The sequence below is a fragment of the Dipodomys merriami genome, unplaced genomic scaffold (assembly GCF_024711535.1).
Source record: "Dipodomys merriami isolate MVZ:Mamm:240054 unplaced genomic scaffold, mDipMer1.0.p SCAF_80, whole genome shotgun sequence".
Classification (NCBI taxonomy): domain Eukaryota; kingdom Metazoa; phylum Chordata; class Mammalia; order Rodentia; family Heteromyidae; genus Dipodomys; species Dipodomys merriami.
In genome coordinates, this window is record NW_027206402.1 from 1,305,366 (window position 1) to 1,328,127 (window position 22,762).

Below are 22,762 nucleotides of genomic sequence, written 5' to 3' on the forward strand. Positions count from 1 at the left end.
AACCCTCAGAGTAACCCTAACCCTCACCCTAACCCTAACCCTCACAGTAAACATAACCCTCACCCTAACCCTAACACTACACCTCACTCTACCCCTCACTCTAACCCTAACCCCAACCCTAACCCTCAACCTCACCGTCACCCTAACACTCACGCTAACCCTAACCCTCACCCAAACCCTAACTCTCACACTCTCAAGAACACTCATCCTAACTCAAACACTCACTGTGAAAATAAACATAACCCTAACCCTAAACTTCACCATGACCGTAACCCTAACCCTCACACTAACAGTAACCCTAAACCTCACCCTCACTCCAACCCTCACACTTACCTTATCCTCACCCTAACCCTAACCCTCACACTAAACCTAACCTTAACTCTAACCCTACCCCTCACCCTAACTCTAACCCTAACCCTCACCACAAACCTAACCCTTATCCTCACCCTCACCATAACCCGCACCGTAACATTAACCCTCACCCTAACACTAACCCTCATCTATACCTTAACCTTCACTGTCACCCTCACCCTAACCCTCATCCTCATTCTACACATCACCCTAAACATAACCCTCACCCTAACCCTAACCATATCACTTACCTTAACCCTAACACTAACCCTATCCCTCACTCTAACCCTAACTTCCAACCTAATATTAACCCTGACCCTAACCCTAATGCTAACCCTCACCCTAACCCTAAACCTCACCTGACCCTTAACCTCACTCAAACCCTAACCCTCACACTATCCCTAATCCTCACGCTAAACCTAACACTACCCCTCACCCTAACCCTCACTCTAAACCTAACCCCAACCCTAAAACTCACCCTCACCATCAACCTAACACTCACCTTAACCCTCAACCTTACCCTCACCCTAACCGTAACCCTAACCCTAAACCTCACATTAACCCTAACACTCACCCTAACCCTAACCCAAACCCTCACCCTAACCCTGATGCTAACTCTAACCCTCACCATTACCAGAACCCTAAACCTAACCATAAACCTTACCTTAAGTCTAACTCTAACCCTAAACCTAACCCTAACCCGCACCCTAACCCTAACCCTCACCTTCACCCTCACCCTCAGCCTAACCCTAAGCCTAAACCTAACACTAAACCTAGCCTTCACACTCACCCTCATCCAAACCCTAAACCTAATCCTAACCCTATCACTAACCCTAACCCTCACCCTAAACCTCACCCTACCCCTAACCCTAACACTAACCCTAAACTTCATCATAACCCTCATCCTAACCCTAACTGTAACCCTAAACCTCAACTTCAATCTAACCCTAAATCTAACCCTAACTGTAACCCTAAATCTCACACTAATCCTAACCCTAAACATTTCCCTCACCCCAACCCTCACCATAATCGTATCCCTAACCCTAAGCCTAACAATAAACCTAACCCTAACCCTAAACCTCACCCTAACCCTAACCCTCACCTTAACCCTAAACCTCACCCTAACACTTACCCTCACCTTAACACTAAACCTCGCACTAAACCTAAACCTCACCATAACCCTAAACCTCACCCTAACCCTAAACTTAACAGAACCCTCACCCTAAACCTAATTCTAACCCTAACACTCACGCTAACCCTAACCCTCATCCGCACCCTAACTCTCACCCTAACCCTAAACTTAACACTAAACCTCACCCAAACCCTAACCCTCACCCTCAGCCTAACCCTAAACCTAACCCTAACCCACACACTCACCCTCACCCTAACCCTAATCCAAAAACTATCCCTAACCCTAACCCTCCCCCTAAGTCTCACCCTAACCCTAAACCTAACCCTCAACCTAACCCTCACCCTAAACATAACTCTAACCCTAAACCTCACCCTAACCCTAAACCTAATTCTAACCCTAACCCAAACCCTAAACCACACCCTATCCATCACCCTAACCCTAATCATCACACCCTCCCTCACACTCAGCCTAACCCTAAGCCTAAGCCTAACCCTAAACCTTACCCTCACAGTCACTCTCAACCTAAGCCTAATCCTAACCCTAACCCTAACCCTTAACCTCAACCTAACCCTCACCCTAACCTTAACCCTAACACTCACCCTAACCCTAACCCACGAACTAACCCTCCCCCTAACCCTAAATCTAACCCTAAACCTCACCCTCCCCCTAACCCTTATCCTAACCCTAACCCTAACCCTCACCCTAAACCTAACCCTCACCGTCACCCTCATCGTCACCCTCACCGTAACTCTAATCATTACCCTAACAATAACACTAATCCTAAAGCTAAAGCTAAACCTAATCCTAACCCTAACCCTAATCCTAACCCTAAAACTCAGCCTAACCCTAACCCTCGCCCTCACCATAACTCTAACCCTCATCCAAACCCTCTCCCTAACCCTAACCCTAACCCTAAACCTCAGCCTAACACTAAACCTAACTGTAACCCTCACCCTAACCCTAAACTTAACCCGAACCCTAACTCTCACCCTAAACGTAACCTTAAACCTCAACCTAACCCTAACCCTACACCTCATCCTCAACCTCAGCCTAACCCTAAGCCTAAGCCTAACCCTAACCCTCACACTCACCCTATCCCTTACCCTAATCCTAATCCTAACCCTAAGCCTAACCCTCACCCTCACTCTAACCTTCACCCTAACCCTAACTCGAACATTAACCCTAACCGTAAACCTCACAAACAGCCTCACCCTAACCCTAACTCTAACCATATAGCTCACCCTCACCCTAACCCTAACCCTAAACCTCACCCTAACCCTAACCCTAAACCTCACCCTCATCCTAATCCTCACCCTAACCCTAATCATAAACCTAACCCTCATCATAAGCCTCAACATAACACTAACCCTAAACCTAACCCTCACCATCACTGTAACCCTTACCCTAATGCTCACCCTAAACCTACACTTAACCCGAACCCCAACTCTCACCCTAAACCTAAGCCTAACCCTCACCCTAACCCTCACCTTAACCCTCACCCTCAGCCTCAGCCTAATCCTAAGCCTAACCCTAAACCTAACCCTCACCCTCACCATAACTCTAACTCTAACCCTAACAATAACACTAATTCTAACCCTAAACCTAACCTTAACCCTAACCCTAACCCTAATCCTAAGACTCACCCTCACCCTACCCTAATCCTAACCCTAACCCTCACACTAACCCTCACCATCACCCTCATTGTAACCCTAACCTTCATCCAAAACCTCACCTAACCCTAAAACTAACCCTAAACCAAAACCAAACCCTAACACACACACTCACCCTCGCCCTAACTCTAATCCTAACCCTAACCCTATAACCCTGAACGTCCCCCTAACTCTCACACTAACCCTAACCCTAACACTAACCCTAACCCCAACCCTCAACCTAACCCTCACACTAACCCTAACTCTAACCCTAACCATCACCCTCACCCTCACCTTCACTGTAACTGTAACAGTAACCCTAACCCTACAATAAAAGCAACCCAAACCCTAACCCTCACCCTAACCATAACCCTCACCCTAACCAAAACCTCACCCTAACCCTAACCCTAAACCTAACCAACACCCTCACCCTAGACCTCACCTTAATTCTAACCCTCACCCTCACCCTAACCCTAACCCTTACCTGAACCCTAAACCTAACCCTAACACAAACCCTTATCTTAACCATCACCCTTAGCCTAAACCTCAGCCTTAACATTAACATAATCCTCACCCTAACCCTCACACTCACCCTAAACCTCATTAAAACCGTCAACCTAAGCATCACCCTAAACCTAACCCTCAACCTCAAACACACACTCAAACTAAGCCTAAGCCTAATACTAAGCCTTACCCTAACCCTCACCCTAGCCTTCACCGTAACACTAACCCTAACCCTAACCCACAAACGTTAGTTTGTGGTTAACCTTAACCTTAACCTTAAGGTTAACCCTAACCTTAACCATCACCCTTGCCCTAATCCTCAACCCCACCCTTACCCTCAGCCTAACCCTAGGCCTAAGCCTAAACCTATCACTAACCCTAACACTCACCCTCACCTTAACACTAATCCTAACCCTAACCCTAACCCTAAACCTCAACCTCACCCTCACACTAACCCTAATCCTAACCCTAACCCTAAACCTCACCCTAACCCTAACACTCACCCTCAACTTCAACCTCACCGTAACTCTAAACCTAACCCTAATCCTAAACCTAACCCTAAGACTAACCATAAACCTCAACATAACCCTAACCCTAACCTTAACCCTAACACTAAGCCTAACCTTAACCTTCGACCTAACCCTCCCCCTAACCCTAAATCTAACTATAAACCTCACCCTCACCCTTACCCTAAACCTCACCCTAACCCTAACCCCAACCCTTACCCTCACCCTCACCCTCACGGTAACTCTAACCCTAACCTTAACAATAACACTAATCCTAACCCTAAACCTAACCCTAACCTTAACCCTAACCCTAATCCAAAAACTCACCCTCACCCTAATCCTAACCCTCACCCTCACCGTAACCCTAACCCTCACCCTCACCGTGACCGTAACCCTAATCGTAACCCTCACCCTAACCCTAACCCGAAACTTAAACCTCTTGTTAACACCTACCCTAACCCTCTACGTCACCCTAGCCCTCACCCTAACCCTAATCTTAACCCTAATCCTCATCCTACCCCTCACCCTAACCCTAACCCTAACTCTCATCCTAACTCTAAACCTAACTCTAACCCTCAACCTAATCCTAACACTCATCGTCACACTAAACGTAACCCGAACCCTAACACACACCCTAACCCTAACTCTAACCCTCACCCTAATCCTAAACCTCACCCTCAGCCTAAACCTAAGCCTAACCCTAACCCTAACAGTAACCCTCACACTCACCCTAACCCTTACCCTAATCCTAATCCTAACCCTAAGCCTAACCCTCACCCTCAACCTAACCCTCAACCTAACGCTAACTCTAATGCTAACTCTAACCCTAACCCTCACCTCACACTCACCCTTACCCCAATTCTATCCCTAAACCTCACCCTCACCCTAACCCTAAACCTCACCCTCGCCCTAGCCCTCATCCTAACCCGAATCCTAACACTAACCCTCCTGCTAACCCTCACCCTAACACTAATCCTAACCCTAACCCTCACCCTCACCCTAAACCTAATCTTAACCCTCAACATAACCCCAACCGTCACCCTCACCGTAGCCCTTACCCTCACTTACACCCTAACCCTAAACTTAACCTGAACCCTAACTCTCAGCCTAAACATAGCTCTAACACTCAACCTAACCCTAAGCCTCACCCTCACCCTCACCCTCAACCTAAGCCTAAGCCTAAGCCTAACCCTCACACTCACCCTAACCCTAACACTAATCCTAACCCGAATCCGAACCCTAACACGATCCCTCACCCGAACCCTCACCTTAACCCTAACCCTAACATTAAACCTAAACCTAACCCACACCCTCAGATTCACCCTAACCCTAACAATAAACGTAACCCTGACCCTCACCCTAACCCTAAACTTAAACCTAAACCTCACCCTAACCCTAAAACTCAACCTCACCCTCAGCCTAGCCCTCACCTTAACCCTAATCCAAACCCTAAATCTCATCCTAAACCTCTCCATAATCCTAAGCCAAACCCTCACCCTAACCCTAACTTTCTCACCCTCAACCTCACCTCAGCCTAACCCTAAGCCTAACCCTAATCCTAACCCTCACCCTCAACCTCACCCTCAGCCTAAACCTAACTCTAACCCTAACCCTCGCCCTAACACTAACCCTCATCCTCACCATCACCATAACTCTAATCTTAACCCTAACCCTAACCCTTACCTTCACACTCACCCTCACTTTAACCCTAATCCTAAACCTAACCCTATCACTAATCCTCACTCCCACAGTAAACCTCACCCTAACCCTTACCCTAACACTAACCCTAACCCTAATCCTAACCGTCACCCTAACCCTAACTCTAACCCTTAACCTCACCCTCACCCTAACCCTAACCCTAACCATAATCCTAAATCCTACCCTAAACCTAAACCTTACCCTAACACATACCCTCACCCTAACACTAACACTAACCGTAACACTAACCCTCACACTAATGTTAACCATCACCTTAAACCTAAACCTCACCCTAACCCTAACTCTAACCCTCAACTTCAACTTAGCCATCACCCTAACCCTAACCCTCATCCTCACACTAAACCTCACACTAACCCTAACAATAATCCTCAATCTAACCCTGTCCCTCACATTAACCATAACCCGAAACCTCACCCTTACCTTAACCTTCACCCTCAGCCTAACCCTCACCTTTATTCTTATTGTCACCCTCATCCTAACCCTCACCCTAACCCTAACCCTTATCCTAACCCTCACCCTAACCATAACCCTAACCATCACCCTAACCCTAACCCTAACCCTCACCCTCACCTTCAACCTCAGCCTAACACTAAGTCTAAGCCTAAACCTATCCCTAAACCTCACACTCACCCTAGCCCTCACCCTAACCCTAATCCTAACCCTAACCCTCATCCTAACACTAAACCTAACCATAAACTAAACCAGGACTCTAAACCTAATCCTCATCCTAAACCTCACCCTCACCCTCAGCCTAACCCTAAGCCTAAGCATAAGCCAAACCCTATCCCTAACCCTCACACTCACCCTCACCCTAACCCTAATCCCAACCCTAACCCTAACCCTAAACCTAAACCTCAACCTAACCCTCACCCTAAACCTAACCCTAACCCTAAACCTCACCCTTACCTTAGTCCTCACCCTAACCCTCACCCCAAACCTAAGCCTCACCCTCATCCAAACCCGAACCTTAACCCTCACCCTAACCCTACGCTTAACATTAACCCTAAACCTCACCCTAACCCTAACAATAACCCTCACAATCACCCTAGCCCTCACCCTAACCCTAATTGTAACCCTAAACCTCATCCTAAGCCTCACCCTAACCCTAACCCTAACGCTCACCCTAACCCTAAACCTAATTCTAGCCCTCAAACTAGACCTAATGCTGACCCTCACCATAACCTTAACCCTAATCCTCAGCCTAAATCTAAACCTAACCCGAACAATAAACCTCACCCTAACCCTATCCCTAATCCTCACGCTCACCCTAGCCCTCATCCTAAACCTAATCCTAACCGGAACCCTCATGCTAACCCTCACCCTAACCCTAACACTAACCCTAACCTTAAACCAAGCCCTAATGCTATCCCTCACCCTATTCCTAAACTTAACCCTAACCCTAATCCTCACCCTCACATTAGCCCTCACACTAACCCTAATCCTAAACCTAACCCTCATCCTAACCCTCACCCTCAGCCTAACCCTAACCCTCACCCTCACCCTCAGCCTAACCCTTAAGCCTAACCCTAACATTAACCGAACCCTAACCATCACACTCATCCTCACCCAAACCTTAATCCTACACCTAACCCTATCCCTTACCCTAAACCTCACACTAAAACTCACGCTAAACCTAACCCAAACACTAACCCTAACACTAACCCTCACACTAACCCTCACCTTAACACAAACTCTAAGCCTAAACCTCACCCTCACCCTAACCCTAAACCTCACCCTTAACCTCTCCCTCAGCCTTTCACTATGCCTAACCCTAACCCTAACCCTAACACGCACACTCACCCTCACCCTAACCCTCAGCCTTACCCTAAGACTAAGCTTAAGCATAACGCTAACACTAACCCTCACCCTAACCATAACCCTCACCCTAACCCTAACACTCACACTAAGCCTAACACTAACCCTCACCCTCACCCACACCCTCACCCACACCCTAACCCTCACCCTGACCCTAACTCTAAGCCTCAACCTCATGCTCTGCCTTAGTTTAAGTCTAAGCCTAAGCCTAACCTGAACCCTCACCTAACCCTAACCTGAACACTAATCCTCTCTAACCCTAAACCTCACCCTCACCCTAACCCTAACCCTAACCCTAACTCTAAACCTCATCCTAACCCTAACCCTCACCCTCAACGTAGCCCTCACCCTAACCCTAATTCTAACATTAAATCTCATCCTAACCCTCACCCTAACCCTAACCCTAACCCTCACCCTAACCCTAGCCCTAACCCTAACCCTAACCCTCAAACTAATCCTAACCCTCACTCTCACCGTAAACCTAACCCTAACCCTCACCCTAACCCTAAACTTAACTGGAAAGCTAACTCTCACCCTAGCCCTAAACTTAACCCTCAGCATAACCCTAACCCTCACCCTCACCATCATCCTCAGCCTAACCCTATAGCTAATCTTAATCCTCACACTCACCCTAACACTTGCCCTAATCCTAATCCTAACCCTATTCCTAACCCTCACCCTAACCCTCACCCTAACCCTAAATCTAACGCTAGCCCTAACCCAAAACCTCACAATCAGCCTCACCCTAACCCTAACTCTAAACCTAAACCTCACTCTCACCCTAATTCTAACCCTAAACCTCACCCTAACCCTAACCCTAACCCTAAACCTCATCTTCACCCTAGCCCTCACCCTCACCCTAATCCTAAGCCTAACCCTCATACTAACACTCACCCTAAACCTAACCCTAGCCCAAAACCTCACCCTATGCCTAACCCTCACCCTCAACCTCAGCCTCAGCCTAAGCCTTAGCCTAACCCTAACGATAACCCTCACACTCACCCTAACCCTTACTCTAATCCTAATCCTAACCCTAACCCTAAACCTCACCCTCACCCTATCCCTCACCTTAACCCTAACACTAACACTAACCCTAAACCTAAACCTCACCCTCAGCCTCAACCTAACGCTAACACTAACCATAATCTCACCCTCAACCTAAACCTAACCCTACACCTCAACCTAACCCTAAACATAAACCTCACCCTCACTCTACCCCCAACCCTAGAACTCACCCTAACACTAACCCTCACACTTTCAGTAACCCTCACCCTCAGCCTAACCCTCACGTTTACCCTGACCATCAACCCCACCCTAAACCACACCCTAACCCTTAACCTCACCCTCATGCTCAGCCTAGGACTAAGCCTAAATCAAAACTTAAACCTGACCTTCATTCTAACCCTAACCCTAAAACTAACCCTAACTCTAAACCTAAAACTAACCCTCACCCTCACCCTGAGCCTGAACCTAAGGCAAACCCTAACCCTAACATTAACCCTCACACTCACCCTAACCCTCACCTTAACCCTAACCCTAACACTAACCCTAACCCCCTAAGTCTCACCCTCAGCCTCACCCTAACCCTAATTATAACCCTAAACCTCACCCTCACCCTAACCCTAACCCTAAACCTAACCCTAACCCCAACCCTAACCCTCCCCGTAACACTCAACCTAACCCTAACACTAATCACTAACCCTAACTCTAACCCTAACCCTAACACTAAACCTCACCCTAACCCTAATCCTAACCCTCACCCAAACCCTAACCCTCACCCTCACCCTCACCCTCAGCCTAACACTAAGCCTAACAATTACCCTAACCCTAACCCTCACACTAATCCTAACAATAACCCTAATCCTAATCCTAACCCTAACCCTATCCCTCACCCTCACCCTAACCCCAACCCTAACACTAAACCTAACCCTAACCCTCACCTTCAACCTCACCCTCAGCCTAGCTTTAAGCCTAACCCTAAACCTAACGCTAACACACACACTCACCCTTACCCTAACCCTAATCCTCACCCTAACGCTAACCCTAACCCTAACCCTCCCCCTAATTCTCACCCTCACCATAACCCTAACACTAAGCCTAAACCTAACCCTCACCCTATCCTTAACTCTAACCCTAAATCTCACCCTCTCCCTAAGGCTAACTCTAATCCTAAACCAAACCCTAAACCTCACCCTATCCCTAAACCTAACCCTAACCCTAATATTCACCCTAACCGTAACTCTAATCCTAAACCTCCCCCTCCCCTAACCCTAACCCAAAGCCTGATGTAAACGTCACCCTAAACCTAAACCTTACCCTAACACTTATCCTCACCCTAACACTAACAGTAACAATAACCCTCCACTTAACCCTAACCATCACCCTTACCGTAACCCTAACCCTCATTCTCACCCTCACCCTAAAACTAACCCTGACCCGAAACCTCACCCTAACACTAACCCTAACGCTCACCCTCAGCCTAGCCCTCACCCTAACCCTATATGTAACCCTAACGCTCAAACTAAACCTAACCCTCAAGCTCAACGTAACCCTAACCCTAACCCTCACCCTAACCCTAAACTTAACCTGAACCCTAACTCTCACCCTAAACATAACCCTAACCCTCACTCAAAACCTAACCCTCACCCTCAACCTCACCCTCAGTGTAACCCTAAGCCGAACCCTAACCCTAACCCTAACCCTCACACTCTACCTAACCCTTACCCTAATCCTAATCCTAACCCTAACTCTAATCCTAAACCTCAACCTCACCCTAACCCTAACCCTAAACCTCACCCTATCCCTAACCCTAAACCTCACCCTCAATCTAGCCCTCACCCTAACCCTAATCCTAACCCTAACCCGCATCCTAACCCTCAAACTAACGATAACCTGAACCATCACTCTAAACCTAATCCTCCACCCCACCCTCACCCTCAGCCTAATCCTCAGCCAAAGACTAACCCTAACCATAACCCTCACACTCACCCTCACCCTAACCCTAATCCTAACCCTAACCCTAACCCTTAACCTAAACCTCAACCTAACACTCACCCTAAGCCTAACCCTAACCCTCACGCTCACCTTAGTCCTCACCTTAACCCTCACCCCAAACCTAACCCTCACCCTCACCCAAACCCTACCCCTAACCCTCACACTCACCCTAACCCTAACCCTAACCCTAACCCTAACCCTAACACTAACCCTCACAATCACCCTAATCCTAACCCTAACTCTACCTCTAAAATTCATTCTAACCCTAAACCTGACCCTCAACATCACGCTGACGCTCAGCCTTACCTTAACCTTAACCCTAACCCTAAATCTAAGAATAACCCTAACCATAAACCTAACCCTAAACCTCATCCTAACCGTAACTCTAACCCTAACCCAAACCTTCACCCTAACCCTAACACTGACCCTAACCCTAACCCTAAACCTCATCCTAACCCTAAACCTAACCCTCACCCTAGCATATATCCTAACCCTAATCCTAACACTAACACTCACACTAACCCTCACTCTAATCCTCAACCTCACCCTCAGCCTCAGACTCAGCCTAACCCTAACGCTAACACTAACTCTAACCCTCACACTCACCATCACCTTAAACCTAATCCTAACCCTAAGCCCAACCCTAAACCTAAACCTAACACTAAAACTAACCCTCAACATCAACCTAACCCTAAACCTAACACTCACCCTAGCACATACTTTAACCCTAACCCTAACCCTAACACTCACCCTAACGCTAACCCTCACCCTACCCCTACCCCTAACCCTCACACTAACCCAAAACCTCACCCTAACCCTCACCCTAACGCTAACTCTAAACCTAAAACTCACACTCTCCCTAACCCTAACCATAACCCTAAACCTCAAACTAACACTAACCCTAAACCTCACCCTCACCCTAAACCTCACCCTCACCCTAATCCTAAACTTCACCCTCACCCTAATCCTCACCCTAAACCTAACCCTAGCCCTAACACTCACCCTAACCATAACCCTCAACATAACCCTAACACTCACACTTACCCTAACCCTAACCCTCACCCTCACCCTAACCCTAACCCTACCCCTCCCCCTCACCCTAAACCAAACCCTAACCCTAACCCTCACCCTAACCCTAAGCCTAACCCTAACCCTAACCCTAACCCTCACACTCACCCTCAACCTACACCTAATCCTAAACCTAAACCTAACCCTCACAGTAACCCTCAAACTAGCGCTCACACTAACCCTAATCCTAACCCTAAAACTCATCCTAACCCTCACCCTAACCCTAACCCTAACCCTCACCCTAACCCTAACCCTAACCTTTACCCTCATGCTCGGGCCTAAGCCTAACCCTAAGCCTAAGCTTAAGCCTAAACCTAACCTTCACACTAACCCTCAACCTAACATTAACCCTAACACAAAAGCTAACTCTAACCCTAAACCTCACCCTCACCCTAACCCTAACTCTAACCCTAACCCTAAACATAAACCTAACCCTCACCCTAACCCTAAACCTCACACTCACCTTAACAGTAAACCTAATCCTAATCCTAACAGTAACCCTAACCCTAACCCTCATACTAACCATAACACTCACCCAAAACCTAACCCTCACCCTAACACATAAATTCACCCTAACACTAAACCTAACCCTAACACTAGCACTCACACTAACCCTAACACTCCCCCTCACCCTAAACCAAGTCCTAACCCTAACTCTCACCCTAAACCTAAGCCTAACCCTAAACCTAACCCTCACACTCACCCTCAACCTACACCTAATCCTAAACCTTACCCTAACCCTCACAGTAACCCTCAACCTAGCGCTCACCCTAACCCTAGTCCTAACCCTAAACCTCATCCTAACCCTCACCCTAACCCTAACCCTAACCCTCACCCTCATGCTCGGCCTAAGTCTAACCCTAAGCCTAAGATTAAGCCTAAACCTAACCCTCACACTAACCCTCAACCTAACCCTAACCCTAACACAAAAGCTAACTCTAACCATAAACCTCACCCTCACCCTAACCCTAACACTAACCCTAACACTAAACATAAACCTAACCCTCAACCTAACAGTAAACCTCACACTCAACAGTAAAACTAATCCTAACCCTAACAGTAACCCTAACCCTAAACCTAACCCTCATTCTAAACATAACACTCACGCTAACACTAACCCTCACCCTAACACTTAAATTCACCCTAACACTAAATCTAACCCTAACACTAGCACTCACACTAAACCTAACCCTCACCCTCACCCTAGCCCTCACCCTAAACCTAACCCTCATCCTCATCCTAAACCTCACACTAACCCTAAAACTAATCCTCAATATATACCTCACCCTCAACTTAACCCTAACGCTAACCCACACCCTAACCCTAACCCTCACCCTTAACTTAATCCTCACTCTCAGCCTAACTCTCACCTTTACCCTTACCTGCACCCTCACCCTAACCCTCACCCTAAGCCTAACCCTCATCCTAACCCTAACCCTGACCGTAACCCTAAGCCTAACCCTAAACCTCACCCTCACCCTAGACATCATCCTAACCCTAATCCTAACTCTAAACCTATCCCTAACCCTCACCATCACCCTTGACCTAATCCTAAACCCCACCCTCACCCTCAGCCTAACCCTAAGCCTAAGCCTAATCATAACCCTAACCCTCACACTCAGCCTCATCATAACCCTAATCCTAAACCCAACCCTAACACTAACCCTAAACCTCAACCTAACCCTGCCCCTAACCCTCCCCCTAACTCTAACTCTAACCCTAAACTTCACCGTCACCCTCACCCTAACCCTCACCCTAAACCTAAATCTAACCCTCACCCTCACCATAAGTCTAACCTTAACCCTAACAATAACACTAACCCTAACCATCACCCTAACCCTAACCGTAACCCTAAACCTCACCCTAACCCTAAACCAAACCCTCAACGTCAGCCTCACCCTAACCGTAAACTTAACCTTAACCATAACACTAACAATAACCCTAACCCTAAACCTAACCCTGAAACTAACCCTAACCCTAACCCTCACCCTAACCCTCACCCTCAGGTTAAGGCTAAGCCTTAACCCTATCCCTAAACCTAACCCAATCACTCACCCTAATATTAACCCTAATCCTAAACCTAACCCTAACCCTAACCCTCATTCTAACCCTCACCCTAACCCTAACCCTAACACTAACCCTATCCCTAACACTCAACCTAACCCTAACTCTAACCCTAGACCTCACCCTCACCTTCACCCTAACCCTAATCCTAACCCTAAACCTCACCCTAACCCTAATCTTTATCCTCACCCTCACTGTAACTCTAAACCTAAACCTAACAGTGACACTAACCCTAAAACTAACCCTCACCCTCACCCTCACCGTAACCCTAACCGTAACCCAAAACCTCACCCTAACCCTAACCTTAACCCTAACCTGAACATCACCCTAACCCTAACCCTAACCGTCACCCTGAGCCTCACCCTCACCATAAACTTAAACCTAACCATAACACTAACAATAATCCTAACCCTAATCCTAATCTAACCCTCACTCTCACCCTAACCCTAACCGTAACCCTCACCCTAACCCTAACTCTCACCCTCACTGTAACCCTCACACTAACACTCACCCTAACCCTAAACTTAACGCTAACCCTAAACGTCACCCTAACGCTAACCCTATCCCTCACCCTCACCCTAGCCCTCACCTTAGCCCTAATCCTAAAACAAAACCTCACCCTAACCCTCACCCTAACCCTTAAACTCTAACAATCACCCTAATCCTAACCCTTAACCTCACCCTCACGCTCGGCCTAAACCTAAGAAGAAGGCTAACCCTAACCCTCACTTTCACACTCACCCTCACCCTCATCCTCACAGTAACTCTAACCTTAACCCTAACAATAATACTAACCCTAACCTTAACCCTAATCCTAACCCTCACCCTAACAGCAAACCTCAACCTAAACCAAGCCCTCACTCTAACACTAACACTAACCCTAACCCTAAACCGCATCCTAACCCTAACCCTAAACCTCAAAATCACACTCACCCTCACAAAAACACTTATCCTAATCCCAGGCCTAACCCTAAAACTCACCCTAACCCTAGCCCTCACCCTAACCCTAAACCTAACACTAACCCTAACTCTAACCCTCACCCTAACCCTAATTCTAAACCTAAACCTCACCCTCACCTTAACCCTAACCCTAACCTTAACCCTAACCCTATAACTCACCCAAAACATAACCCCCAAACTTACCTTCACCCTAGCCCTCACCCAAACCCTAATCCTAACTCTAACCCTCATCCTAACCCTCACCCTAACCCTAAACATAACCATCACCCTAACCCTAACCCTCAGCCTCAACCTCACCCTCAGCCAAAATTTAACCTTAAACCTAAACCTAAACCTAACCCACACACTCACCCTCACCCTAACCCTAATCCTAATCCTAAACCTAAAAATAACCCTAACCCTAAACCTACCCCTTAAACTAAACATAACACTCACCCTAACCCAAACCCTCACTCTAACACTTACCCTCACCCTAACAGTAACCCTCACACTAACACTGAAGCTCACAGTAACCCTAAACCTCTCCCTAACCTTAACCCTAACCCTAACCTAAACATCACCCTCACCCTAGCCCTCACCTTAACCCTAATTCTAACCCTACCCCTCAACCTAAATCTATCCCTCAACGTCACCCTAAACCTCACACTAACCCTAACCCTAATCCTCAATCTAACCCTCACCCTACCGTAACCCGAACCCTTAACCTAACGCTCACCCTAACCCTAACCCTCACCCTTATCTTAACCCTCACCCTCAGCCTAACCCTCACCTTTACCCTTACCATCACTCTCATCCTAACCCTCAACCTTAACCTAACCCTAACCAAAGCACTCACCCTAACCCTAACCCTAAACCTCACCCTCACCCTCAGATTTACACTAATCCTATCACTATTCCTAACCCTAAACCTCACCCTCACCCTAGCCATGACCCTAATTCTTACCCTCACACTAATCCTAACTCTAACCCTAAACCTAACTCTCACAATAAACCTAACCCTCACCCTAACCGTAACCCTACCCCTTATCTTAACCCTCACCTTAACCCTAACACTAACCCTCAACCTAACCCTCACCCAAAACCTCACTGTCACCCTAAATCTGACCTTAACCGTAATAACAACCCTAACCCTCACCCTCACCCTAACCCTCACCCTAACCCTCACCCTAAAACTCACCCTAATCATAACCCTAATCCTTAGGCTAACCCTCACCCTAACCCTAAGCATAACCCTAACCCTAACCCTCACCCTAACCCTCACCCAAACCCAAATCTTAACCCTAACCCTCACCCTCACCCTAAACCTCATCCTAACACTTACCCTCATCCTCACCCTAAACCTCACACTTAACCGAATCCCCACTGTAACTCTAACCCTAACCGTCACCCTCACCGTCACCCTCACGCTAAACCTAACCCTAACCCTCTCCCTAACCCTAATGCTAAGTCTAACACTCACACTAACCCTCATGCTATCACTTATCCACACCACAAACCTAACCCTAAACTTAACCCTCACCCTCACCCTAAACCTCACCCTAACCCTAAACCTAATCCTAACCCTCACCCTCACCCTAACCCTAAAAATAACACTCACCTAACCCTAACCCTAACCTTCTACCTCACCTGAACCCTCACCCTAACCCTAATGCTCACCCACACCCTAAACCTCAAGCTCAACCTTACCATAACCCTCAACTGATCCTCACCCTAACCCTAACCATTACCTAACGAAGAGCCTAACCCTCACTCTCACCTTAACCATATCCCTAACCCTAAACCTCACCCTCACCCAGACCCTCTACCTCAGCCTTTCCTTAACCCTATCCCTAATCCTAACCCTAACCCTCACCCTCACCCTAACCCTCACCATAAACCTTAGCCTCACCTTCACTCTCACCCTAACCGTAACCCTTACACTAATCCTAACCCTCACAATAAACCTAAACCTACCCCTCACCCAAAACCTCACCATAAACTTAACCCTAACCCTAACCCTCACCCTCACGCAAGCCCTCAACCTAATACTAATTCTAACCCTAACCCTCACCCTAACCCTCATCCTCACCCTAAACCTCACACTAACCCTAACCCTAATCCCCAATCTAACCCTTACCCTAACCCTAACCCTAACCCTAACCCTAACCATCACCCTCACCGTAACAGTAACCCTAACCCTAACAATAACCCAACCCTAACGCTAACACTAACCCTAAACATATACCTCACCCTAATGCTAACCCTCACCCTAAAACTAACCCTAATACTAACACTAACCGTCACACTAACCCTAACCATCACCTTAAACATAACCTCAACATAACCCTAAACCTAACCCTCACCCTCACCATAGCACTCACACTAACCCTAACCCTCATCCTCACCCTAAACCTCACACTAACCCTAACACTGATACTCAATCTAAACCTCGCCCTCACCCTAACCCTAACCCTAATCGTCACCCTAACTCACACCCTAACCCTAACCCTCAACTTTACCCTTACTGTCACCCTCACCCTACCCCTAACAATCATTCTAACCCTCACCTTAAACATAACCCTAACCATCACACTAACCCTAACTCTCAACCTCACACTCAGCCTCATTCTAAACCTAAGCCTAACCCTAACCCTAACTCTGACCCTCATCCTCACCCTACCCCTCACCCTAACCCTATTCCTAACCCTAACCCTAAAAATAACACTAACCCTAACCCTAACCCTCATTCTAACCCTAACCCTCACCCTAACCCTTACCCTCACCCTAACACTTACCTTACCCTAACAATAACCCTAACCCTAACCCTAACCCTCATTCTAACCCTAACCATCACCCTAACCCTTACCCTCACCCTAATACTTACCTTACCCTAACAATAACCCTAACCCACACACTAACCCTCACACTAACCTTAACCATCACCCTACCCTAACCCTAACCCTAAACCTCATCCTAACCCTAACCCTAACCCTCACCCTCACCCTCACCCTCAACATAACTCTGATCCTAACCTTAACAATAACACTAATCCTAACCCTAAATCTAACCCTAATCCTAATCCTAAACCTAATACCCACCTTCAGCCTCACCCTAACCACAAACTTACCCCTAACCATAACACTAACAATAACCCGAACCCTCACCCTAACCCTAACATTAACCCTCACCTTAACCCTAACCCTAACCCTAATCCTAACGCTATACCTCATCCTAACCCTCACCCTAACCCTAACCCTAAACCTCAACCTAACCCTAACCCTCACCTCCACACACAGCCTAAACCTAAACCTAAGCTTAACACTAACCCTCACACTCACACTCAAGCTAACCCTAAGCATAAATCTAACCCGCTCCCTAAACATAATCCTCACCCTAAACCTCACCCTAACCCTAACCTTAACACCAATACTAACACTAACCCTCACAATAACCCTAACTCTAACCCTAAACCTTACCCTCACCCTCACCTTAACCCTGACCGTAAACCTCAGCCTAAACCTAAGCCTGACCCTAACCCTAACCCTCACACTCACACTCACCCTCACCCTAACACTAATCCTAATCCCAGCCCTAACCCTAACCATCACCCTAACCCTAACCCTCACAATAATCCTAAACCTAACACTAACCCTAACGCTAACCCTCACCCTAACCGTAACTCTAAACCTAAACCTCACCCTCAACTTAACCCTAAGCCTAACCCTAACCCTAACCCTAAACCTCACCCTAAACATAACCTTAAACTTCACCTTCACCCTAGTCCTCACCCAAACCCTAATCCTAACTCTAACACTCATCCTAACCCTCACCCTAACCCTAACCCTAACCATCACCCTAACCTTAGCCCTCAGCCTCAACCTCACCCTCAGTCTAACCTTAAGCCTAAGCCTAAACCTAAACCTAACCCACACTCACCCTCACCCTATCCCTAATCCTAATCCTAATCCTAACCCTAACAATAAACCTAACCCTAAAGCTAACCCTCACCTTAAATATAACCCTCACCCTAACCCAAACCCTCACCCTAACACTTACCCTGACCCTAACACTAACCCTAACCATCACCCTAATGTTCACACTAACCCTAACCCTCACAGTAACCCTAAACCTCATCCGAACCTTAACCCTAACCCTAACTTAAACCTAACCCTCATCCTAGCCCTCACCCTAACCCTAATTCTAACCCTAACACTCACCCTCAACCTCACCCTAAACCTCACACTAACCCTAACCCTAATCCTCAATCTTAACCTCACCCTAACTGTAACCCGAAACCTTAACCTAACCCTCACCCTAACCCTAACCCTCACCCTTATCTTAACCCTCACCCTCAGCCTAACCCTCACCTTTACCCTTACCATCACTCTCACCCTAACCCTCAACCTTACCCTAACACTCACCCAAGCCCTCACCCTAACCCTAACCCTAAACCTCACCCTCACCCTCAGATTTACACTAATCCTATCACTATTCCTAACCCTAAACGTCACCCTCACACTAACAGTCAGCTAATTCTTACCCTCACACTAATCCTAACCCTAACCCTAACTCTCACACTAAACATAACCCTCACCCTAACCGTAACCCAAAACCTTACCCTAAACCTCATCTTAACCCTAACTCTAACCCTCACCCTAACCCTCACCCAAAACCTCACTGTCACCGTAAATCTGACCCTAACCCTAATAACAACCCTAATCCTCACCCGAACCCTAACCCTCACCCTCACCCTAACCCTCACTCTAATCATAACCCTAACCCTCAGCCTAACCCTCACCCTAACCCAAACCTTAACCCTAAGCCTCACCCTCACCCTAACCCTCATCCTAACACTTAACCTCATCCTCTCCCTAAACCTCATACTTAACCGAATCCTCACCGTAACTCTAAACCTAACCGTCACCCTCACCATCACCCTCACGCTAAGCCTAACCCTAACCCTCACCCTAACTCTAAAACTCACCCTAATCCTCACCATAACTCTAATGCTAGTCTAACACTCACCCTAACCCTCATGCTATCACTTATCCACAGAAAAACCTAACCCAAACCTTAACCCTCACCCTCACCCTAACCCTAATCCTAACCCTAACCCTCATCCTAACCCTCACCCTAATCCTAAGCTTAACCATCACCCTAAGCCTAATCCTCACACCCACCCTCGCCCTCAGACTAACCCTAAGCCTAAGCTTAATCCTAACCCTACCCCTCACACTCACCCTCACCCTAAACCTAATCCTAACCCAAAACCTAACCCTAAACCTAAACCTCAACCTTACCCTCACCCTAAACCTAACGTTAACCCTAACACTAACCCTAACCCTAACACTCAGCCTTACCCTCCCCCTCAACTTAACTCTAACCCTAAACCTCTCCCTCAGCCTATCCCTAATCCTAACCCTAACTCTAAACCTCACCCTAACCCTAACACTAACCCTCCCCCTCCCCCTCACCCAAACCGTAAATCTAACCCTAACCCTAACATTAACACTAATCCTAACCCTAAAACTAACCCTAACCCTAAGCCTAACCCTAATGCTAACACTCACCCTCACCCTAATCCTAATCCTAACCCTAACACTCAAACTAACCCTAACCCTCACCCTCACTGTAACCCTAACCCTCATCCAAAAGCTCACCCTAACACTAACCCTAACCATAACTCACCCTAACTCTAAACCTAACCCTCACCTTCACCCTAGCCCTCACCCTAACCCTAAGCATAACCCTAATCCTCATCCTAACCCTCACCCTAACCCTAACTCTAACCCTAACCCTCACACTAACCCTAACCCTCACAGTAAACCTAAAACTCACCCTAACCTTAACCCTAACCCTAACCTAAACATCACCCTCATCTTAGTCCTCACCCTCACCCTATTTCTAACCCTAACCCTAAACCTAACGGTAACCCTCAATCTCACCCTAAACCTCACACTAACGCTAACCCTAATCCTCAATCTAACCCTCACCCTAACTGTAACTCGAACGCTTATTCTAACCCTCACCCTAACCCTTACCCTCAGCCTTATCTTAACCCTCACCCTCAGCCTAATCCTCACCTTTACCCTTACCATCACTCTCACCCTAACCCTCAACCTTACCCTAACCCTCAACCAAGCCCTCACCCTAAACCTAACCCTAAACATCACCCTCACCCTAAACCTCACCATAAACTTAACGCTAACCCTAACCCTCACCCTCACGCTAGCCCTCACCCTAACCCTAATTCTAACCCTAACCCTCAACCTAACCCACATCCTCCCCCTAAACCACACACTAACCCTAACCCTAATCCCCTATCTAACCCTAACCCTAACACTTACACTAACCCTAACACTCACCCTTACCCTAACTCTCACCCTTAGCCTAACCCTCAACTTTACTCTTACCATCACGCTCATCGTAACCCTCACCCTAACCCGAACCCTCATCCTAACCCTCACCCTAACCCTAACCCTATCCATCACCATGACCCTAACCCTCACCCTCACCATCATCCTCAGACTAAACCTATGCCTAAGCCTAACCCTAACCTCAACCCTCCCCTCACCATAGCCCTCACCCTAACACTAATCCTAACCCTAACCCTCATCCTAATCCTCACCCTAACCCTAAGGTTAACCATCAACCTAAGCGTAATCCTCACACCCACCCTCACCTCAGCCAAACCCTAAGCCTAAGCCTAATCCTAACCTTAACCCTAACACTAACCCTAACCCTAACCCTCACCCTAAACCTCCCCCTCAACCTAAGTCTAACCCTAAACCTCAACCTCACCCTAACCCTAATCCTAACCCTAAACCTAAACCTCATCCTAAACCTAACACTAACCCTCAACCTCACCCTCACCCAAATCGTAAGTCTAACCCTAACCCTAACATTACCACTAATCCTAACCCTAACACTAACCCTTACCCTAACCCAAACCTTCACTCTCAGCCTCACCCTCACTACAAATGTAACCCTAACCATTACATTTACAATAACCCTAACCCTAATCCTAACCATTACCCTCACGCTAACCATAATCCTAACCCTAACTCTCGCCCTAAACTTAACCCTCACTATCACTGAAACCCTAACCCTCACCCTAACCTAACCTTAACCCTCACCCTAACCCTTTACCTCACCCTAATTCTAACACTAAGCCTGACCTAAACCTCCCCCTAAACCTCTCCCTCACCCTAACCCTAACACAAACCCTAACCCTCAAACTAACACTCAACCTAACCCAAAACCTAACCCTAACCCTAAACCTCACATTAATCCCAACCCTCACCCTAACCCAAACCCTACACCTCACTTTAAACCTCAAGCTAAGTCTAACCCTCACCCTCACCAGAACCCTAAACCTAACCATAACCCTAAACCTCACCTTAAGGCTAATTCTAACCCTAACCCTAATCCTAACCGGAAACCTAACACTAATCCTCACCTTCACCCTCACCCTCAGCCTAATCCTAAGCCTAACCCTAACCCTAACCCTAACCCTGACATTCACCCTCACCATAACCATAAACCGAAAACTAACCCAAGCCCTAACCCTTACCCTCAACCTAACCCTCACCCTAACCCTAACCCTAACACTAACCCTAAACCTAACACTAACAATCACCCTAAACCTCAACCTAACCCTAACCCTCACCCTCACTCTAACCCTCACCATAAACCTTAGCCTCACCCTCACTCTCACCCTAACCGTAACCCTCACACTAATCCTAACCCTCACCCTAAACCTAAACCTACCCCTCACCCTAAACCTCACCATAAACTTAACCCTAACTGTAACACTCACCCTCACGCTAGCCCTCAACCTAATCCTAATTCTAACCCTAACCCTCACCCTAAACCTCATCCTCACCCTAAACCTCACACTAACCCTAACCCTAATCCCCAATCTAACCCTAACCCTAACCCTTACCCTAACCCTAACCCTGACCCTCACCCTCACCCTCACCCAAATCGTAAGTCTAACCCTAACCCTAACATTACCTCTA